Raw genomic sequence first — 21,581 nt, 5'->3', positions numbered from 1 at the left:
AAACATTCAAGTTCAAAGGCGTTCAGCTTCCGAGGTTCCACTGTACAAGGCTGCCTTCAGATGTCTTCTAAAAGTTGTGTAGTTCTTTATCTCCTTGATAGGTGAGCATTCCACGGGGCGGGCGCCACTACCGAGAAGGCCCTCTGCCTGGTTCCCTGTAACCTTACTTTTTGCAGTGAAGGAACCATCAGAAGACCCTCGGAGCTGGACCTCAGTGTCAGGGGTGAATGATGGGGGTGGAGAGGCTCCTTCAGATATACTGGGCCAAGGCTGTTTAGGGCTTTAAAGCACCAACACTTAGAACTGTGCTTGGAAGCGTACTTGCCTGTGTCGAAAGGAAAGCTATCTTCCAGTCTTCGCCAAAGTCTTTTGGACTGCCTCACCTACCAGCCCAAGCCCATTCATGATTATTCATTGGAGATGGCTCATTCACATGTATAAGCCATCACAATACTAGTGCACTGGTAGACCATGTGGCCCGACAGAACCACCCTCTAAACAAGTGGTGTTCTGCAACTCACCTGCCTGTGGCTGGGGCAAACTAGTGGCAAGATCAGGGCTGAACGACTGCACTAGAGACAGGACCGAATTGTCTCTGTCAGTGCACCTGCACAACCTAACCTTGTAGCCGTCTTGGCCACTCCAGGTAAACTGCAGAGATGCTGGAGTCAGGAAGTCAGGTGGCTCTGCAGCTTCACCTCACCAAACAGGCAACTAGTTTCACCACATGTGTCAACCAACCCTTAGAACATCTTTGAGTCTGGAAAATGCCGCCCCCAATGTATTAATGTAGCACAGAGCTATGGAGGGATATTTTAAGCCAAATGCAGTTCTTAACCAGATGAATCTTTTCATTCACGGGGAAATGCAAAATACACATGCATACAATTTGTCAGGTTGGAAAATTCTTGATTGAACATCCAAAAGGAAATGGGACACACACACACACACACACACACACACACACAGTGCTTTTTTCTTTTAAAAAATGTTTAGGGGTACTCTCATTTTGACTCAAGAAAATCACCAGTTTATAGTTTAAATCAGGAAAAATAAATACAGTAAATGGACAAAAATACCAAGATTCACAAAATGTTTAGGGGTATGCGTACCCCTGCATCCCCCCAGAAAAAAAACTGTGTGTGTGTGTGTGTGTGTGTGTGTGTGTGTGTGTGGTGTGTGGAAGAGTGGTTGAAGGGTACAATTTCTGTTTGCTAGCACAGGAAAACAAAGACAATGTTGTTACCACCTGCTGCTTCTAGTGATGATAAATTTGATGTTTGTTTTAGGCAACTGTTGTTTCCTAGAGAAGATGTAGTTCCACCTTTCCCTATTTCTTAAGTGCATGCCACCCCAATCTCCAAGCAGTGCAAGATCCCAGGGGTCCCAGGAATTTAGCCAGGAATTGTGCTTCCTTCAGAATGAGGCACAGCAGAGACTGTGGTGTCTTTATGATATAGGGTTTATTTACACACCCACACACACCATGAGCCTATGATGGAGGGGTTCACAGCATTAACATCCCAAGAGGGTCTAGTTTCTTCTATAGCCACAGCTTTGGATTCAAAGCAGAGATCTGACATGGCATTCTCTCTTTCTCTCTCTCTTTATGCTGCTTTGCTTCAAGATCACATCAGAGCTTTCAACTCTGGCTTCTGTCTTTTTCACGATCCTCAAATTGAGAGAGGGGCCCCACGCATTGTCTCCTGCAGAGTCCCTTCCTTTGCACCACACCAGGAGGCAAGTTGGGCTATTCCAAGAATTAGAAGCCTTGCTTAGATGTTAACACTTGCTGGATCCAGGGATTAGAAGGGTCTGGCTACAGTTTAACACACACACACACATGCCCAGTTCGTAGCAATATGCTCTCAGCTGAATTTATGCTGTTTACTTTCAGCAGCAGAGTGTAGCCATTTCCATATTCAGCTGAATATAGATTTCGCCGCACCTATTTAATCAGAATTTGTATATATGAAAATGCTTCAAAAGCCTGCAGATGCAGGGCTCCTGAATAATCATGAGGTGAGATTTAGACCCAAGAGGGTTTGTTTTCAGTAGTGGAATTTTCTTTTTTTGGTGGTGGTGGTGGGAGTTAAGGATGAGTTTCTCTGTAGCCAGATGAAATCCAGACTGTTAAGATTCACTTCATCCACTCTAGATATCAATTGATGTATTAGTAATGAAGACTCCTGAGGGACACAGGTGGCGCTGTGGGTTAAACCACAGAGCCTAGGGCTTGCCGATCAGAAGGTCGGCAGTTTGAATCCCCGCGACAGGGTGAGCTCCCGTTGCTCGGTCCCAACTCCTGCACACCTAGCAGTCTGAAAGCATGTCAGAGTGCAAGTAGATAAATAGGTACCACTCCAGCGGGAAGGTAAATGGTGTTTCCGTGCGCTGCTCTGGTTCGCCAGAAGCAGCTTAGTCATGCTGGCCACATGACCCGGAAGCTGTATACCGGCTCCCTCAGCCAGTAAAGTGAGATGAGCGCTGCAACCCCAGACTCGTCCACAACTGGACCTAATGGTCAGGGGTCCCTTTACCTTTACTAATGAAGACTCCTATACAACCATGGCATGCACTAATTTAAGCTTTTGCTCTGTGGGTGCTTCTAGATTCACAGGTCTTTATTGTTGTCTCTGTGTTCCTCATCCATATATATATATATATATATATATATATATATATATGCAGGCAGTTGCAGCAATCAAACTTTTGGATTCATCAATGTAGCCTGAGGCTCAAGTGACCTTAGTGGCACAGATTGTCTTCCATCAGCTTCAGCCAGCAACCCAGCTATGCCCCTATCTGGAGAGGGATAGCCTAACTTCTATTGCCTATATTCTTGTTAGCTGAAGCTTCAATTACTGCAGTGCATTATAAGTGGGGCTGCCTCTGATGATATTTCAGAAACTGCCGTTAGTGTAGAGTTCAGCAGCCGGGTTGCTCACCAGGGTAAGACAGTCTGAGAACACAACACCAATCCTGGCCCGATTGCACCAGCTACCAATTTGTTTCTGGGCCCCATTCAAAGTATATAAAGTGGCTCAGGACCTCAATCCCTCAAGGACCACCTCTGCCCTTATGAACCACCTCAGACCTTACAATCATCATCTGAGGCCCTTCTTTGTGTGCCTCCAACAAGAAGTTTGGAGGGTGGCAACATGAGAACGGGTCTTTTCAGTGGTGGCTCCTCACTTGTGGAATGCTCTACTCAGAGAGGCTCGCCTGGTGCCATTGTTATGTATCTTTAGGCACCAAGCAGAAACATGTACAGTATTTGTTGTCAGGCCTTTGGCCTGTAATTATCTAAGGCTTCAGTGAATGGGTGGGATGTTTTAATACAGCTTTTTAAAAATAAATTTGTCGTTTTGATTTTTCTTTGCCACTTTTAATGTGTCTGTTTGTTTGTCTGTTTTATATTGTAAGTCTCTTTAAGTTTCTTCGGTAAAAAGAAACAAAAATATTTAAATCATAAGAATTGTCATCAAAATGCCAGCCTGGACCCTTCCCTGCACAATTTATTCTGGAACTGCTCATCCCAGCATGGGTGGGTGGGACTAAGTTAAAGTAATATTAGTTTTCACTCTGGTTGTTTTTCTTTCTTTATTTTTTGTCATGGAGATAAAGAGATTATCCCCACCCACACATTCTGTTCCTGCTTGAGGTTTAAGGGATACTGTAAATATTTACCCCCTTATGGTTTAAATTAAACTCTGCTCCAGTTTAAAAGCCCAAATGCATGCCACTTATCACTGAGATCAGTGATAAAAAAAAATCCCGTAATGGTAAATATGGAAGGGGAGCTCTTTTTTATATATAAAAAATGTCAAAGTGCAAGGGTGTGTTTTTGATTAAAAATAATAATACACTGTATTGGTGAGATTTCAAAATTAACCAAGACAATTTCATCTTCTTTTATTGTCCAGAAAACCATTCTCACCCGTCTCTGGCCCCAATCTGCACTATACATTTAAAGCAGTACCAAAGCAGTCATAGCTTCCCCGCAAATAATCTGGGAACTACAGTTTGTTAAGAGCGATGAGGGTTGTGAGAAAACCCCTGTTCCCCTCACAGAATGGCAATTCCCAAAGTGGTTTGACAGTCCACCCCTCTTTCCAGGAAACTCTGGATTGTGGTCAAATAGGCATCTCCAAAGGACTCCCCTTAAGAAATTGCAGTCTTCAAGTGATTTACACCATAAATATAACCATAAATACACTGCACCATTATAAATACACACATAAAACAACCTCCTATAGCTGCTACCAGAAGCTTGGACAACAGGCGAGTCACTAAACACAACCACCTCAGTCTATCAAAAGCCTGGGGGGACAGTGAGACTTCCCTGACACCAAAAACTGCCAGTCAGATAAAATGTGGCATTTGTTGCTGAATTCATCGTCCTGAGAATCTGTGGGTGCTTTGAGGCTGTTGCTCTTTTTGGATGAGATTCAATCTTTTGGATGGAATTTGTATTCAGGTTGCACAATTATAATCGACAAGGAGGTCTTCTGCAAACCTGCTTCTCCAAACCTGCTTCTTGTGACAAGGTGACAGGAGAAGGCCCCAGAAGGACATGTAATTTATGGGGTGAAACGTAACATTTGCGAATTTCTTCAGTGAGGAGACTTAAAAATATGGTTTGGGGTGTAAGGAATTCAAATTTGCATTTTTTTCTGTGATTGGATTACATTTATCTTGGTATGTCTATGTTTAATGGAGAGGCACATAAGCTGCTTTCAGAAAACCAAAGAATTTTAAATCTGGAAATGTCAGGTAATGTTAAATAATAATAATAATAATAATAAGATTAATATATAACATAACTGCAAGTACTTGGCAGTCATTCTTATTGATTTCTATGCAATTTTACACATGTTTAACTTACCAAACAAAAGTAAATATTAATTTAACCAAAATATCTTTTCAATTCCCAAGTCACATTACAACTTTTTAGCACTTTTCATTTTTGAAATTTGAAAGTTGAAAAATTCAATGTGCCCTAAATTGTGCAGGAATTGCAAATTTTGAAGGATGATTGCTGCCTTTGGGGTCTCATGCTATTGTAGAAAGTGTGGATTAGGTAGATTTGTCTATAATTGTGAACTGAATCAAATTTCTCCCTCACCTCTATGTTTGGGCACTTGGCCTGTGAAGATGTAAGCAAGAACTGCCAAAATATCAGAACATTAGAGATGTGGCAGAAATAGACAATAGATTTTGCAAACAACTTTGGCCAAAAAACCCACAAAAAACCTCAAACGACTTTTGTGTCCAGATTTTCATATTTTGAAATATGCAGAGTAGGGACTCAGCTACAATAGTAAAGAAACAGCGATTTGAGTGCACTGTAAACATGCAGCACCAGATGGCGCCATAGAGCAGGAAATTTTAAAGTGTGATTTCCCATAGAGATTTCTTTTTGTTAAAATGATCTAATTTCTGACTTATGTGTAGCGGGGTTTTTCTCTCTGTTAAGGTCCACCCTGGGAGAAGGCTTGGAGAAGTGTGTCCATCTTTTGGGGGGGGGACCCTAAGGGAGCAACCCCCCTCTCAAAAACAGCCTACTGACCATGCTCAGGGATCACAGGATGCCGAGTGTCTTTTAAGGTGGACTATTGCAAAACTAGCAGGGACGCGGATGGCGCTGGGGTCTAAGCCACAGAGCCTAGGGCTTGCCGATCAAAAGGTTGGTGGCTCGAATCCCCGTGATGGGGTGACCTCCCGTTGTTCAGTCCCAGCTCCTGCCAACCTAGCAGTTCGAAAGCATGCCAGTGCAAGTAGATAAATAGGTACCGCTCCGGTGGGAAGGGAAACGGCATTTCTGTCTGCTGCTCTGGTTCGCCAGAACAGTCATGCTGGCCACATGACCCGGAAGCTGTACGCCGGCTCCCTCGGCCTATAGAGCGAGATGAGTGCGCAACCCCAGAGTCGTCAGTGACTGGACCTAACGGTCAAGGGTACCTTTACCTTATTGCAAAGCTGGGGTGATGGAGAATGGAATGGAGTATTGCAGATGAAAGCTGGAAGAGCCCTGAAGAAGAGCACTCCACACTAGCACATTTTGTTGCAGTCCCACTGGTCCGTTAATAGTCGCTAACTATACTGTGTGATGCAGGGACGCGGGTGGCGCTGTGGGTTAAACCACAGAGCCTAGGACTTGCCGATCAGAAGGTCTGCGGTTCGAATACCCGTGACGGGGTGAGCTCCCATTGCTCAGTCCGTGCTCCTGCCAACCTAGCAGTTCGAAAGCACGTCAAAGTGCAAGTAGATAAATAGGTACCACTCTGGCGGGAAGGTAAACGGTGTTTCTGTGCGCTGCTCTGGTTCGCCAGAAGCAGCTTAGTCATGCTGGCCACATGACCCGGAAGCTGTATGCCAGCTCCCTCGGCCAATAAAGCGAGATGAGCGCCGCAACCCCAGAGTCGGCCACGACTGGACCTAATGGTCAGGGGTCCCTTTACCTTTATACTGTGTGATGCACGGCATGGCTGTCTCTTGCAGAAAACGAAGGCTTCCAGCTGAGCAAACAGAGGCACTGTGCCTGCAGATGCATTCAGTCACATCTACTGCAGAACCTGGAGAAAGAGCACATTGTGTGCTCTGCTCAGGTCCATTTTATGTAATATTGTCAAGCAGCTGGACACTTTTACTGTACCAGTAAAGTACTACAAAACAAACCAGAGGCTGATTTGCAGCCTACTTTCTTTTGCTTTGACATGTCGGCTTTCAAAGTAAGCATGTTGCACATTTTTCCTGCGACTGCTGTCAGCAGCTGACAGCAAGCCTTAGCTCTTTGGCAAAAGATCATAAAACACCCAGTTTTCTACCCCTTTCTGTGAGTTGTTGTCAAGCTCTGCTGCTAGAAAAACAGCAAGATTTAGCACAGCCTTTTCCATATTGATTTTCTAGCTGCTGGTTGGTTGATTGGTTTTCGTTACCAAACATATCTTCCCCTTAGAGATTCAGGCATCCTAACAGTCCCAACTTCCTAGTGGGTAATGGAATTTTATTCATTTATTTAATAAAAATAGATCATGTACACATTAGCAGCTTAAAAGGCAGCAAGGTCATTTCTCCCCCCCCCCCCCCCCGCATTTCAAGTACTTATTTTTGTTTTGTTTTTGTTTTTCAGATTAAAATTTTACAGTCCCAACATACAACATAAAAAGTAGATTCCAAGGAATCTCCTGGATTTCCATCCTCCCCTTTGTGGGTCTTATTGTTAATCATTTCCTCCTGCATCTTTTATAATAATCCATATCTTTTACATCTCCATTGTGTCCAAAATTCACCATTAAACTACAAGTGATATTCCAATCCTACTAACTGCTTACAATGGTTTTTAAGATAAGTTATATTTTTTCCCCATTCTTTATTAAAATTTTGGGATTTCTGATTCTTCCAGTCATTTTAGCCCTTTTGGCATAATCCATCATTCTTATCTGGTAGGAATTTTATCTTTTTTCCATCTCTGGGCCAGTAACACCTGCACAGCCATGGTCGCATACATAGTTTTTTCTGCTCCATTGGGATTTCAGCACCTAGAATTCCTAAAAAGAAGGCTTTGGTTGTTGTTTTTAGAAAAGGTTATTTTAAACATTTTTTCAACTCATTATATATCATTTCCCAAAATTCTTTTACTACCTTACATTTCCACCACATATGATAAAAGGTGCCTTCTTTTTCCTTATCAAGTACATTTCTATGCTGCTGTACAGACCGGAAAAGGGATGAGATAGTCTTCACACATTACTTGATTTGCTTGCAACTGCTCCAAATTCATCCTCAATGAAGCTGCTATCTGCACATGTGCAACTGCCGTCTCAAAGGTACACACCTCAGCTTCACTGCTGCTTATGTTTTCAAACTGGTTTGAGGGAATGCTTATGTTTTCAAACTGGTTTGAGGGAATGTTTATGTTTTCAAACTGGTTTGAGGGAAAACACATGAAACAGAAGTCGTTCTCAATAAACTGCAGGATACCAATAGATTATGACCAGCATCATGTGTCTTCTACTTCAAACACCAGTGGTGGGGTCACACTGGAGCCGGAGTAGAATAATAGAATCATAGAGTTGTAGAGTTGGAAGGGATCCCAAGGGATCTAGTCCAACCCCCTGCAATGCAGGAATCTCAGCTAAAGCATCCATGACAGATGGCCATCCAACCTCTGCTTAAAAACCCCCAAGGAAGGAGAGTCCAAAACCTCCCAAGGGAGACCATTCCACTGTCAAACAGCTCTTACCATCAAAAAGTTTTTCCTGATCTTTAGTCGGAATCTCCTTTCTTGCAAATTGAAGCCATTGGTTCGAGTCCTAAACTCTAGAGCAGGAGAAAACAAGCTTGCTCCATCTGGTCTCCATCAGATATTTGAAGATGGCTATTATATCTCCTCTCAGTCTCCTCTCTTCCAGGCTAAAAACACCCAGCTCCTTCAACCGTTCCTCATAAGGCTTGGTTTCCAGACCCTTGATCACCTTGGTTGCCTTCCTCTGCACACATTCCTGCTTGTCAGCATCCTTCCAAAATTGTGGTGCCCAGAACTGGAGACCGTATTCGAGGTGTGGTCTGACCAAGGCAGAATACAGTGGTACCTCGGGTTAAGAACTTAATTTGTTCTGGAGGTCCGTTCTTAACCTGAAACTGTTCTTAACCTGAAGCACCACTTTAGCTACCGTGATAGGGCCTCCAGCCGCCACCACACCGCCGCCGCACAATTTCTGTTCTCATCCTGAAGCAAATAGTACCCAAGGTACTATTTCTGGGTTAGTGGAGTCTGTAACCTGAAGCGTCTGTAACCTGAAGTGTCTGTAACCCGAGGTACCACTGTAGAGTGGTGGTACTATTACTTCCCTTGATGTAAATGGCAATGTGTACACAGCCTTAGCATTGCCTTTGTAGAACTCAGCAGGGAGGAGGGTGGGGACAGAATTAGAATAAGTTGACTCTGCCTGTCATTGGCTCTGTCACTGTTGGCCTACTTGCATTCAGTCTCACCAGTCCTGCTGGGCACCAGTCATCAGGGACAACTTCACAGATCTTTTACCCAGTGATTCAGGGATGGGACTGCAGGCCTCCATCCTTTGTGCCCTGCCCTTGGTCCTAGCTATGAAGTTAGTTTCTTTGCATCGACAAAGTCAGTTTTGAGATATGTGCTGGGTGAACGTAGAAGGGTCATTTATATATAAATGATGATATACGCTTCTCACGGAACGGAATGCGAGTCGTTTTTCTTCGCTTCCTTTTTAGAATCACTTAGCCATTTCTGCTTTATGTAATCACCATTTCAAGTTTATGATATTATAATCCTGTGTGGAATGTGCTGGCATTCAGAACAGAGGCAAATGTTTGTAAAGGAAATAAGAAAACAGGGGCACTAAAAAGGGATGGATATTGCTATCAAGATAATAGGAAAATGCTCTAAAAGAAGCAGTGTGAAACACACGATCCGCTACCACAAATAGAACCCGATGCTTTAAAATTCTTAATGGCACTTACATGAAATTACTCATAGCAGGAATCTGCAAACCTAAGGAGAGAGGATGTACACACCAGATGAGCTTCAGAATGTGCTGATCATATTGATAAGGCTAATAGCTTAGCCTGACAAATTTGAACAGGTACATCATAAGCTTTAAGGGCCCTAGGTGTCCTGGAATCTCTTTCCAAGCCTTGAAATGATGTTGGATTGGAGGGAGAGAAGACAACTGGAGACAGTTCTAGCAGTGCCCCAAGTCAGTCCATTGGTCAACCTTGCTGAGTATTGCCTGCACAGCTTGGCTGCTGCTCTCCAGAGTTTCAGGTTAGGTGTCTCCCAGTCTTACCTGGAGATTGATTCTGGAACCTTCTGCATGAAAGCAGATGGCCTATCCCTAGGCTACAGCCCTTCCCCTATTTCTCCAGGGGGAGAAAGACATTGTTCTATCTCGGTGTTTCCCAGCCTTTGGTCTTCAGCTGTTTTTTGACTACAACTCCCATAATCCCTAGCTAGCAAGACCAATGGTCAGGGATGATGGGAATTGTAGTCTAAAAACAGCTGGAGACCAAAGGTTGGGAAACACTGTTCTATCTCAAACATATTCTCTGTCTGTCTGTTTGTCTCCAAAGTAGGTGAACATCATGAGGCATGATTAAATTCTTTTATTGCGTGTGCACAAAACCCAGAAATTTGAGTTGGTACGAGCAGACAATCCTAGAATAGATGGACAAGTAATTTCACCTTGCTCTGTGTGTTTTAGTGGACAGGAACATGTTTCATTGGAAAAGATTTTGTCTTTAACCGTGTGCTGAGGAAGAACTCCAGAGCAGAATTTTAATGGCCAACACTGGATATGTACTCTGTGAGTTATTTATGGTTGCAGCCCGTACGCTAGTTGGTGAACAGTGGAAGGAATGGAATGTGACTTTGTACCATCCAGGTAAACACTGCAAAGAACTGAACAATGGAAGATAGTAATTAATTCTCCCAGCACACCAGGTCTGAAACAACAACATACATGGAGGAATACACACGTGAAATTGAATTTATAAGATGTAACAGAGGTGCTGTTTGTAACGAGGGGAAAAATGTGGTCAGCTGCAAGAATGGACTAACAACAAGTGAAGGATCAATCTGACATTAAATAAGAGATGAAATGATTGACATATGTCTACAACTGGAGCGGGAAACCTGATTTTAAGAAACTATTAAATTTAAGTAATTTGGTTTGATTTGTAATAATTGGAAAAATTAATAAAAAAAATTTTTTAAAAAAAGAACATGTTTCATCAGATGCAGCTAAGACAAATGTATTTTGTCTTCATATTGCTAAATCCAATATATTCCAGTGACAAATTCCAATAGAGGAGCCATAGTTAAACATTGCAGGAAAACTAGCAAAGATAGATTTTGTTTTAAAAAATCCTCACGGTGCCTTTTGAGCCCAGTTCAGTCACTCCTAGGGAGTGAAGCCCATTTAAAACTGAGAGTGCATGTCCAAAGGGCACACACAGCTTTGATATCCCAACTATTCAGAGGAACACAGGCTATACTGTTAAAAGCACTGGAGCTTCCTGCCCCTTCCTTTGCTTCTGAGAAATGGAAGATCAAATGATCTGGGAAGTATCAAAAGTTCCTGCATGACAGGAGGCCTTGGAGAAAAATGTGCTTTCCCCCTGCTCCTCCTGCTCCCTGTTTTTGAATGAGCTCTGTTGCCAAGAATGCTGTTTATGGCTCAAGCGAAACATCATAAAGGGGATTGCTGCTGAGCAGCCGGCCCCATGGATCATCCTAATGGACAAGGTTACAAATTATTCTGATGACCCGTTGGGCTGTGTGTGTGAAGGCAGTGAGGGTACAGAGTGTAATAGCAAATATGTGGATTCATGATCACCAGGAGCGCTTCAGAGTGGAAGGCCCGGCAGTTTCCCAGCATTCCACAGGCATAATAGGGAGCCTCTCTCTTGTTCCACAAGATTCCTAGGGAAGCTTAAGGCATTGCATTTCTGTGTAAAGAAGAAAATAACAGGAGGTGGGACATGCTCAAATTTCCCTGGTTCAGAATTGCTTACAAAACTTCCAACATCACCACCGCAACATCCAACATCATCACTTCCTGTAGAATTTGTAATTCACCAAGCCAAACAGTGCACCAGCCATGTCTTCTGGCTTCCTGGGTGCTTTGACATTGTCCTCGTTTTTGAAGTCCCAAGCAGTCAGCAAAAGCATGGGGAATTTTCTGAAACAAAAATGGGATATCAGCTCTGCCCAAGGCATGATGGATAACAGCAACAATTGGGAAAAGATAGAAATAACATTTCACAAGGAAAGGAAGAAACACCACAGAAAGAATAATTGTCACAAACAGGAAGAACAAGGATATAGTTTGAGTGCCTCACTTTTTGTTCTATAAATCATTTAATGTGTCATCACGAACAGAAGTTATTAATATTGCAGTTGTTGTACAAGGGATTATTATTTTGACCAGAATGTAATTGAAATTAATAAGATTTTGAAACGCAGAAATAAAGAAAATCATCAAACCATCAATTTTAGCACGTGGGGGAGGCCACCTAAATTATATAATTTGGTATTTGAATGATTGGTATTAGTAATTGTATTATAATTTGGTATTGTTATAATGAGGCTGATGTTGGATAGTAATTGAAAATTTTAAAAAAATTATTATAAAACAACAACGAGCAGTCAACAAAAGCAGGACGTGGATTAATGTTTGAATTTGAATTGTAAAACTTTTCATAAAGTTTGTTTGAAATCAAATTCCTATTCCCTGAGTACTGAGTTCAGTTGTGCTAGATGGAGTTGTCTACATCCAAACTCTGAATCCGTATCTGTATCCCCCTGTCCGATAGAATAGAACTAGACTATCCCAACCTGGTACCCTCTGGGCAGTGCTAGACAACAACTTCCATCTTCTCTGCAATGTTGCCTGTCTCTCTCAGCAGTGTACAGAGAGGTTGTCACCCTGCCTACCCACCCACAATTCCTTATTAACCAGAAGCTGCTTGTCATCCATTATGACTGATTTCACTACTTTAGTGAAGTATTTCACATGTCACGGTAACCCAGGGGTAGGCAACCTAAGGCCCGGGGGCCGGATCCGGCCCAATCGCCTTCTCAATTTGATCCACGGACGGTCTGGGAATCAGTGTGTTTTTACATGAGTAGAATGTCTCCTTTTATTTAAAATGCATCTCTGGGTTATTTGTGGGGCTGCCTGGTGTTTTTACATGAGCAGAAGGTGTGCTTTTATTTAAAATTCATCTCTGCGTTATTTGTGGGGCATAGGAATTCGTTCATTCCCCCCCCCAAAAAAAAATATAGTCCGGCCCACCATCTGAGGGCCGGTGGACTGGCCCATGGCTGACCCCTGTGCTAACCCATGGAGGGCAGCAGTAAATAGAAGGGAGATGAGCCAAATCATCCCTATCTCTACTCCTGGAGCTAAGGATGGAAGGCTCCGTTGATTTTGGTTCACTCATTTTCCCAATCTTAAAGCCAGTTCTCCACATTTTGCAGAAATTTGCAGTGTTTTCTTTAAAGAGAACCCTCATGGAAATTCTCCAGCATTTTAGCGTGAACTTCTCCCAATAAACACATTTTCCAATGCAGTTTCAACAAATTCACACATTTTTGCAAGCAATTCCCCCCAAATATAATGCATTTGTGTGCGTCGTTTTCGTCATTTTTATGTACCCTTCCCACTAATAAATGCATTTTTGTCAACATTGCTTGGTTGATAAACTGCATCATGAAATTTAGGTAAGTGTGAATTTTGAAAGATAGCTGTGTTTTGGTTTGCATATTGTTTCAGAAAGTGCAAAATTGATAGATTTGACTTTAAATGCATATTGAATAACATTTCTCCCCAAAATCTTGAAGCCCACATGTTATCACACTTTTGCTAAGATATAGTTTGTTGTGCTAAGTTGTACTAAGGTATAGTTTGCATTAGTGTGAAATTTTAATCAGGCCATTTTTTTTGTATAGGATTTGGTGAAACAGCTGCAATTAGGATTTGCAGCATTGTGTCGTCAAGGCTTTACTGCAGCAACCCCTTCCTCCATTGACATCTGTATAGTGTTTATTTTATTATCATTATCATTATCACTATCATTATTATCATCAAGCAACAAATTCTGGACTGCACTAATGCAGTGCTATTAAGTAAGGACCCAGCCCAATCCCATTCAGAAATGCTTCTTTATCTAGAGCTTAAATATCCCTAATAGGTTCTCAAGGAGTGATCCTTTTCTGATTTTTTTCTGCAGCAAAACACTTCAATTTGCCTTGTTGGACTTGAAAATCTTTAAACATCTATGGGTCGAGGGCAGGAAAATAACACAGAATGAACCTGCCATGTTCTTAGGCAAATATTTCAATGCTGCAGACATAAAAATAGTAAGATTGACATTACCAGGGAGGGGGGCAGATGGGTAGCTTGGTTTACAACAACCAACACATTCCATCATCCACAATTTTTACAGCACTTTCTAGTAAACAAAATATTTTATGACTGTCAGAGACTGAACAAAGTGTTTCCTGAGACAGAAAATGTGTACATACCCATAGGTGATAAAAATATTATAATGAGCTTCATCGTTGACAATATGCTATTTTATAATATTACCCCCAAACTTAAGGGACGCGGGTGGCACTGTGGGTTAAACCACAGAGCCTAGGACTTGCCGATCAGAAGGTTGGTGGTTCAAATCCCTGCAATGGGGTGAGCTCATGTTGCTCGGCCCCTGCTCCTGCCAACCTAGCAGTTCGAAAGCACGTCAAAGTGCAAGTAGATAAATAGGTATCGCTCTGGCGGGAAGGTAAACAGTGTTTCCGTGCACTGCTCTGGTTCACCAGAAGCAGCTTAGTCATGCTGGCCACCTGACCGGAAGCTGCCTGCGGACAAACGCAGGCTCCCTCGGCCAATAAAGCGAGATGAGCGCCACAACCCCAGAGTCGGTCACGACTGGACCTAATGGTCAGGGGTCCCTTTACTTTTACTTACCCCCGAACTTATGGTATCTATGTGTGTGTGTGTGTGTGTGTGTGTGTGTGTGTGTTGGGGGGGTTGCTTTCCCTCCCCCAGTGAGTGGTCATTTGCATGCAAGAAATATAGGCTATATATTTAGTCATTTGATGCATTTATTTTCTTCCAAAAAAAAATTGTGTTTCTCTGCCCCCAGCAGAGAACATTAGCTTAGGCTAATGTGTAAGATGAGAGGCAGGTTGAATCCTATACACAGTTACCAGAGAGTAGTCAATGGGACTTACTTCTGTGTAGGCATATATGTGGGTGCACATACACAGTCACCTTGAGCTGTAGATCTTATGGGAAATTTGAACCCGGACCTTCACTCATCCAAGCCCATCATTTGAAACCAAGGCACTACAGTGGTCCTTGTGCAACTGGGCATAAACATGTCAGGCAGTCCTGCAGGGTTTCTCTTGTCTGGCCTTCACAAAAGCGAGAGCACTTTAACCTAGAAGCGTTTGAGGAAGTAAAGCCTCTGGAAAAAAACAAAAAATGGGAATTTGTATGTGCACATACACTTTCTGTCCTGCAGAAAGGAAGATTGTGCTATAACAACCTCCCACGGAGAAGGACTGCATTGTCACTTGCTGGGAATCTGTTTTAAATCACCACCGAATCTGAATCACCATTTGATGGTGCCCTGCGTGGCTTTAAAATCTGATCTGATGCTGTTGCTGCCGTTTTGCTGCTGCTGTTTCTTCAAGAAGCAAAGCAACCCTGGTCAAGAATTCTTAGTCTTAGACATCTAAAGGCAGCCCTGTTTAGGGAAGCTTTTAATGTTTAACAGACTATTGTATTTTAATATTTTGTTGGAAGCTGGGCAGATGGTACCCAGATGGGCAGGGTATAAATAAATTATTATTATTATTATTATTATTATTATTATTATCCCACCGAACTCCGTGGGACTAACTTCTGAGAAGAAATATGCAGAATTGGAGTCTTGAGTACTTCTTCTGATGCAAGCCCCATGGGATAGCATGTTCTTGGGCAGGGGTCAGCAAACTTTTTCAGCAGGGGGCTGGTCCACTGTCTCTCAGACCTTGTTGGGGGCTATACTATATTTTGGTAAAGAAATGTATGAATGAATTCCTATGCCCCACAAATAACCCAGAGATGCATTTTAAATAAAAGCACACATTCTGCTCATGTAAAAACACACTGATTCCCAGACCGTCCGTGGGCCGGATTTAAAAGGCGATTGGGCCAGATCCAGGCCCCGGGCCTCAGTTTGCCTACCCATGTTCTTGGGCGAAGAGGAGGTGCTCTCATTTTGGGGACCTTTTCAGTCCTTCTGATTCCCGTTGAAGTTTTAAGCTGTACTTTATACATTGATTACAGCACAGTAGTAGAGTAGACAGGTGCGAAGGAGGGCAGCAGGAAGCTAAGCCATACAGATCCCTCCCAACTCACTGGCCTCCTGTCAGCCATTTATTCAGGCAGGAGACAGGTGGAGCTGAAGCCTAGAGCACATACATTCCAAGGATCAGGCAATGCAAGTAGATTTGTCCTCTGTTTGAACCCATGTGGGTTCTTCCCCAGCCTGCTTTGTCCTGCAGCACCAATAGTTGCTGGCCAGTGGACACCAGGAACCTGCTGAATAGTTGCAAATGATATGAGCCCTGGCCAGAACTGGGTGGTGTTCAACTAACATTTCCCATTAGTTCAAGGATTTCTGTTTCTACAATGAGACTCCTTGCCCTCTGTGGGTGCTCTGTGCCCTCCCCAAATCTGCTATGGTTCTGGGAACCCCCAAAACAGATTTAGGGGACATGTTTGGAGAGGAGAGGGGAAGACCATTCAGTTGCACAAGCCGAAATTTGTATGCTGATGCAGTGCTTTAGCTCCAGGTGGGGGGGGGGGAGCTAGCCAGGTTTTATTGTCCTGAGTGAAGTCTCTGTTGTTGTTGTTGTTGTTTAGTCGTTTAGTCGTGTCCGACTCTTCATGACCCCATGGACCAGAGCACGCCAGGCACTCCTGTCTTCCACTGCCTCCCGCAGTTTGGTCAAACTCATGTTCATAGCTTCGAGAACACTGTCCAACCATCTCGTCCTCTGTTGTCCCCTTCTCCTTGTGCCCTCCATCTTTCCCAGCATCAGGGTCTTTTCCAGGGAGTCTTCGCTTCTCATGAGGCGGCCAAAGTATTGGAGGCTCAGCTTCACGAGGGACGCTATTGAGGCTCCCAGCCTGTGTGCATTGTTGTTGTTTTCAAACTTGGTCTTTGGCCCGGGTGAAATAAAGCCTAGTTTCGCCCCTGCACTGACACAATATTCACTTAGTGCTCCATTCACTGGCACCTCCATCACAATCTGGGTCAGCCATGAAGCAACGGGAAGCATCAGAGCAGTCCTGCTTCATCAAACTAAAGGCCTATCTCGTTCAGCATCCTCTTTCCCACAATGTGCAACCAGATGCCTATGGGAGGTCCACAAGGAGGATCAGACGAGGGCAACTGTCCACTCCTGATGTACTCCTAGAAGCTGGCATCCAGCAGTCTCTGAACCTGGAGGATGTAAACGGTGCTGCTGCATTTCATCAGAAATAGAAGTCATTGATTAACTAATTCTCCAAGAATTTTCCCAGTCTCTAGAGCCATCCAGGCTAGAGGCAATTGTCACATTCCACACATTAATTATGTGCCGTTTGTCTGTCCTGAATCTCCTGGGCAGCAGATTCCAGAGGGAATATCTTTTTTCCCTGCCTCAAATCTCTTTGCATCATTAAAAAGAGAGAACGCTCCAATTTAGAGAAAGGTGTGTGTGTGGAGGGAGAGAGAGAGATTAGGCTCGCATTATTCACAACCCAGCATTCTTTAAAAATAAAAAACATTCCCCCACATTCTTATGCACAAAGAGAGAGAAACTCAAAGGTTTTTCCTGCAGATAATCATCGATGATCTTTGATCATTCGCACACAGTGGAGAATCACAGCCTTGCAAATGCCGAAGATTCCTAATCTATCTCAGCAGGAACAAGGAGCCGAATCAAGATGAAGGCTGTGTACACGTTACCGACTTAAAAGGCAGCTAAGTCGTTCTATTTCTCAGTTTGGGTTGAACCTGGTTTGCAGGGAAAACACACTAGAAGGAAGCATTTCCTTAAGAAATAGCAGGATAAGTACAGGAAAAGATGTGGATTGTGGCCAACAACACCTTGTGTATGCTGCTTCCAAAATCAGCAGTGGGTCCACATTGGCTGCTGAGTAAACAGGAGTATGTACACAGCTTTAGCTCTTCAGAACTAACCACCAGAATCCTCTGGAAATTGAGGTTATTCCGCACTATTTAAGCCTCAGCTGCTTCTTTAATGTCAGGTAAGGTTCGATCAATTATGGAAATGAACTTGCTTTATCACTGACTAGTTCTAGGACCTCAAACATGAAGAGGACATCAGTGACGTTTCCCGAAAGCCACTTGACGCAGGCACCAAATAAGGTTGCTCTGACCTCCACCTTAGCAACCAGCTGGTGGTTGTCTAAACAAGACAATTTTACAGGAACCTCCAACACGGAAGAGAACAAACAGAAATACTGCTGATTTCAAGGAAATCAGCCCCCTCATCTAGTTTATTGCTCCTCCGTTTTATTGTATTAGTTCCGAATTATTTGCACTGAATTTTCTTCCTGAGCAGAATTAATTTTTGTCATTTCAGGACATTAAAAAAAATACCTCAGTAACAACGAAGATATCAATCTAGCACAGGCTAGATTTCATTTCAAGGGATCTAACGGCAGCCACTCTCTCTGTGGCATATGTTTACAGAGCAAATGTTTGAAAGTGTGGGGTAACTGGAAACGGTCCCCTAACCTCCCAAATAAAAATGAACGCTCATTAAACAGCCAAGGCTGTGTATCTCCTAGCAAACACCTCGGGATGCATGCTTACTAATAAACAGTTTGTCTGGAAGGGCCCTAGGGCCCATCAGTCTGGAAAAAGCCATTCTAGTTCCCCTGTAGCACTAAGTTCAGCTGTGCCTACAAGGATCTGGGGAGCTATGAACTGATTTTTGCCAGGTTTTCAGGGAACGCATATGCAGCTGCTGATTCCAGGCCCATTCCAGTGGAACATTTTACACAAGAAAACATTTTACACAAGGCAGGTCTTTTTCAATACATGCCTGGATACGTGTGAGTTGCAGGGATCCTTGGGCAGAGCTAGCAACAAATTGATGTTCTGAGCCAAGGTGGAGTTTCCCAGATATGAGAATGAGGAGGAGAGAGGCTGAGTCACTGCTTTCCCATTACATATGGTTGGGGGTAAAGAAGTGAGATAAGGATTTAATTCGTTATGCTTACTTTTAACGATTTAAAAAGTACTTTTTTCAACCAACTCGAATCTCACCTCTTTGTTTCTCGTATCTGCACTCATTGAGAAGTTGTTGACGTTCTATGATCTTTCAATTGTCTTTGCATCCTGGTGAAAGTGTGGTATTAACTTCAGTGTTTATGCACAATCCAAAGCTGGGGAGAGTGAAGAACAGAAGAGAGAGGGACTGTTATTCCTCAGGCAAATATGCTCCTGCCAACAACCTGTCATTGAACGGTGGAGTCTTACGGTGCTGAAACATTCTCTCCTCTATTTATTCCTCGTGCACTGACAAAAAGGAACATTGCCATAGACCACCCAGATTTCGGAGGTAGGAAGAGGACGGTCTCCAGATAGTTGAGATCGAGAGAGAGGGATGAGCTGAACTTTGCCCAGTACTGATCTGCTCAAATACCTGTGGGCAGGAGCATAATCGGGCAAATGCGCCAGGGGCCCCTGCTGCAATGATTTATGCAATGTTGTACCTTTATAGCAAACAGTGCAATGCTTGCTCTGCAATTTGGAATACTAAAGTGGCACAGGGAAAACCAGATAACAATCTCCTGGGTGACGCAGGGCATTTCCAGGCTGTCACTGATTTCAGGTGGGATTAGATCACATAATGGCAAATTCAGGTCACGCAGTTATAGCTGTTCTAGAGCTGTTGCGCAACAAACCCACAGTCCGCATGTGTGACCAGTCCAGAAAGTGTTGCTCTGGCTGCCAGTGAATTACTGGGCCAAATTCAAGGGGACAGTAATGGCACATAAAACCCTAAATGGCTTGGGACCCTAGTAATCTAAAAGACCCATGTAATCGAAAAGACCCCATTTCAATCATCTTAAACCCTCTGATTGACAGGTGAGGCCTTGTTGGTGATGCCCAGCTGGCTGGACCTTTTCAATGGTGGTTCATGCCCACCATGGCAGACTCTACAAGTGTCCCTATTTTCCAGGGGCAATCCCAGATTTGCAGAAGCTGTCATAGTTTCTGGTTTAATCTCAGAATGTCCCACTTTTCCTTAAGCTGCCCAAAACCATCAAAGGAGGACACGGGTGGCGCTGTGGATTAAACCACAGAGCCTAGGACTTGCCGATCAGAAGGTTGGCGGTTCGAATCCCCGCGACGGGGTGAGCTCCCGTTGCTCGGTCCCTGCTCCTGCCAACCTAGCAGTTCGAAAGCATGTCAAAGTGCAAGTAGATAAATAGATACCGCTCCGGCGGGAAGGTAAACGGCGTTTCCGTGCGCTGCTCTGGTTCGCCAGAAGCGGCTTAGTCATGCTGGCCACCTGACCTGGAAGCTGTACGCCAGCTCCCTCAGGCAACAAAGCGAGATGAGCGCCGCAACCCCAGAGTCGGCCACGATTGGACCTAATGGTCAGGGGTCCCTTTACCTTTACCTTTAAACCATCAAAAAGCACACACAGATCCTCACCGATGGTGCTTGGATACAGCCCTGTTCTTGCCAAAAGACTATTTCCCCACCTGCATTGGGGTTGTACAAGGCACTGCTTATTCTGAGTTCACATTATTTATCAAAGGAAAAGGGAGCCTGAAGATGACACAAGGGCAGTCTATGATCAGAAATAAACCAAGCTGTGTTGAAACTTCAAAGGAGCGAGAAACAGGTCACGTTTCCAGTGAGCAAGGCAATGGAGGATGAAACACTCCCAGGGCCTGCGCCTTGACCCTCAGCTTCGTTGCCTCTTTGATCTTGGCTAAGGAGTCCCAAAGCTTTAACGCAGCTTAACATCAATTGCACAAAGCCCTTGGCTCTTTCAGGGAAGACTCCTGTCTAAGCTGATGTTGAGTATAATTTGCAGTTGACCAGGAGCCCAGACTTATTTCTGCTTCAGCACATAAATTCTTACGCGGTGCATTTCGGATTGAAGCACGAGGCGACCGATCTTCAGTGTCTGCGTTTGTTAAATCCTGCATGGGCGCCTTTGCAACTAGGCTCTCAAATTGGCTTGTCCATCAGCTAAACTTTAACTGCTTCTCCATGTTTGACTGAGGTATTCTGCCTGATCCTGTGACTAACTGTGAAGGTTTTCTCCTTCATGCCGCTTAAATTATGATTGTATTTATTGCTGATTTTAAATGTGTTTCTGTTAATGTGGTTTATGCTTGTTTACACTTTTTGTAGGAGCTTATCTACTGCAGAAGGGGGTTGCTAGGCACTTAACAGACTCGGAGCACAGGCCTGTAATGAAAATTTGCATAAACATATTCTAATTTTGAAGTACATATGCAAATTTTGATAGCCTTTCAGAGCTCGGGGGAGGGGGCAGGGGGACTCTGTCTCTTGCTGCCAGGGCTTAGATTTTGCTGCTGAGGTCCTCTTATGTATATGCTAGGTCATAAATATTCATAATTTGCGTGTGGCAGGTTAAGTTGGAAAGTGGCTGTGATTTCATTGGCTCTGTAGTTGGCGCAGGAGAAGGAAGGTCCTGGGATTCAGGCCCTTTTTAGCCACTCTCTAACAATTCCACTGGCCTTTGCTCCTCCAAAAGTGAAGTTTAAACTTCTTTTGTATAAATAAATAAGTTGCCTCCCATGGCAATCTCAGTTATAAATCACATCCCTTACATATTGCCCACACATACACCCCTACTTACAGAACAAGGGTGCCTAAACTTTGGCTCTCCAGCTGTTGATGTTGTTATCATTTATTAGACTCATCAGTCGCTTGTGACCTACAGTGTTACCCAGCAACTTACATTTGAAAACAGAGACAGAAAT

General features: G+C 43.6%; 1 long non-coding RNA gene across 1 annotated transcript; it reads right to left on the bottom strand.

Moving 5' to 3' along the window:
• Nucleotides 1–10,835: 10,835 nt before the first annotated feature.
• On the bottom strand, nt 10,836–19,200 carry LOC308473692. Its single transcript, XR_013984207.1, has 3 exons — nt 19,090–19,200; nt 18,877–18,995; nt 10,836–11,720 (listed from the first exon to the last, which is right to left on the bottom strand). It is a non-coding gene; the product is annotated as an uncharacterized lncRNA (long non-coding RNA).
• Nucleotides 19,201–21,581: the final 2,381 nt, after the last annotated feature.

This window comes from Podarcis pityusensis (genome assembly GCF_964106645.2).
Source record: "Podarcis pityusensis genome assembly, chromosome: 3".
In the NCBI taxonomy this organism is placed as follows: Eukaryota; Metazoa; Chordata; class Lepidosauria; order Squamata; family Lacertidae; genus Podarcis; species Podarcis pityusensis.
This window is presented reverse-complemented; position numbering and strand designations above follow the sequence as displayed.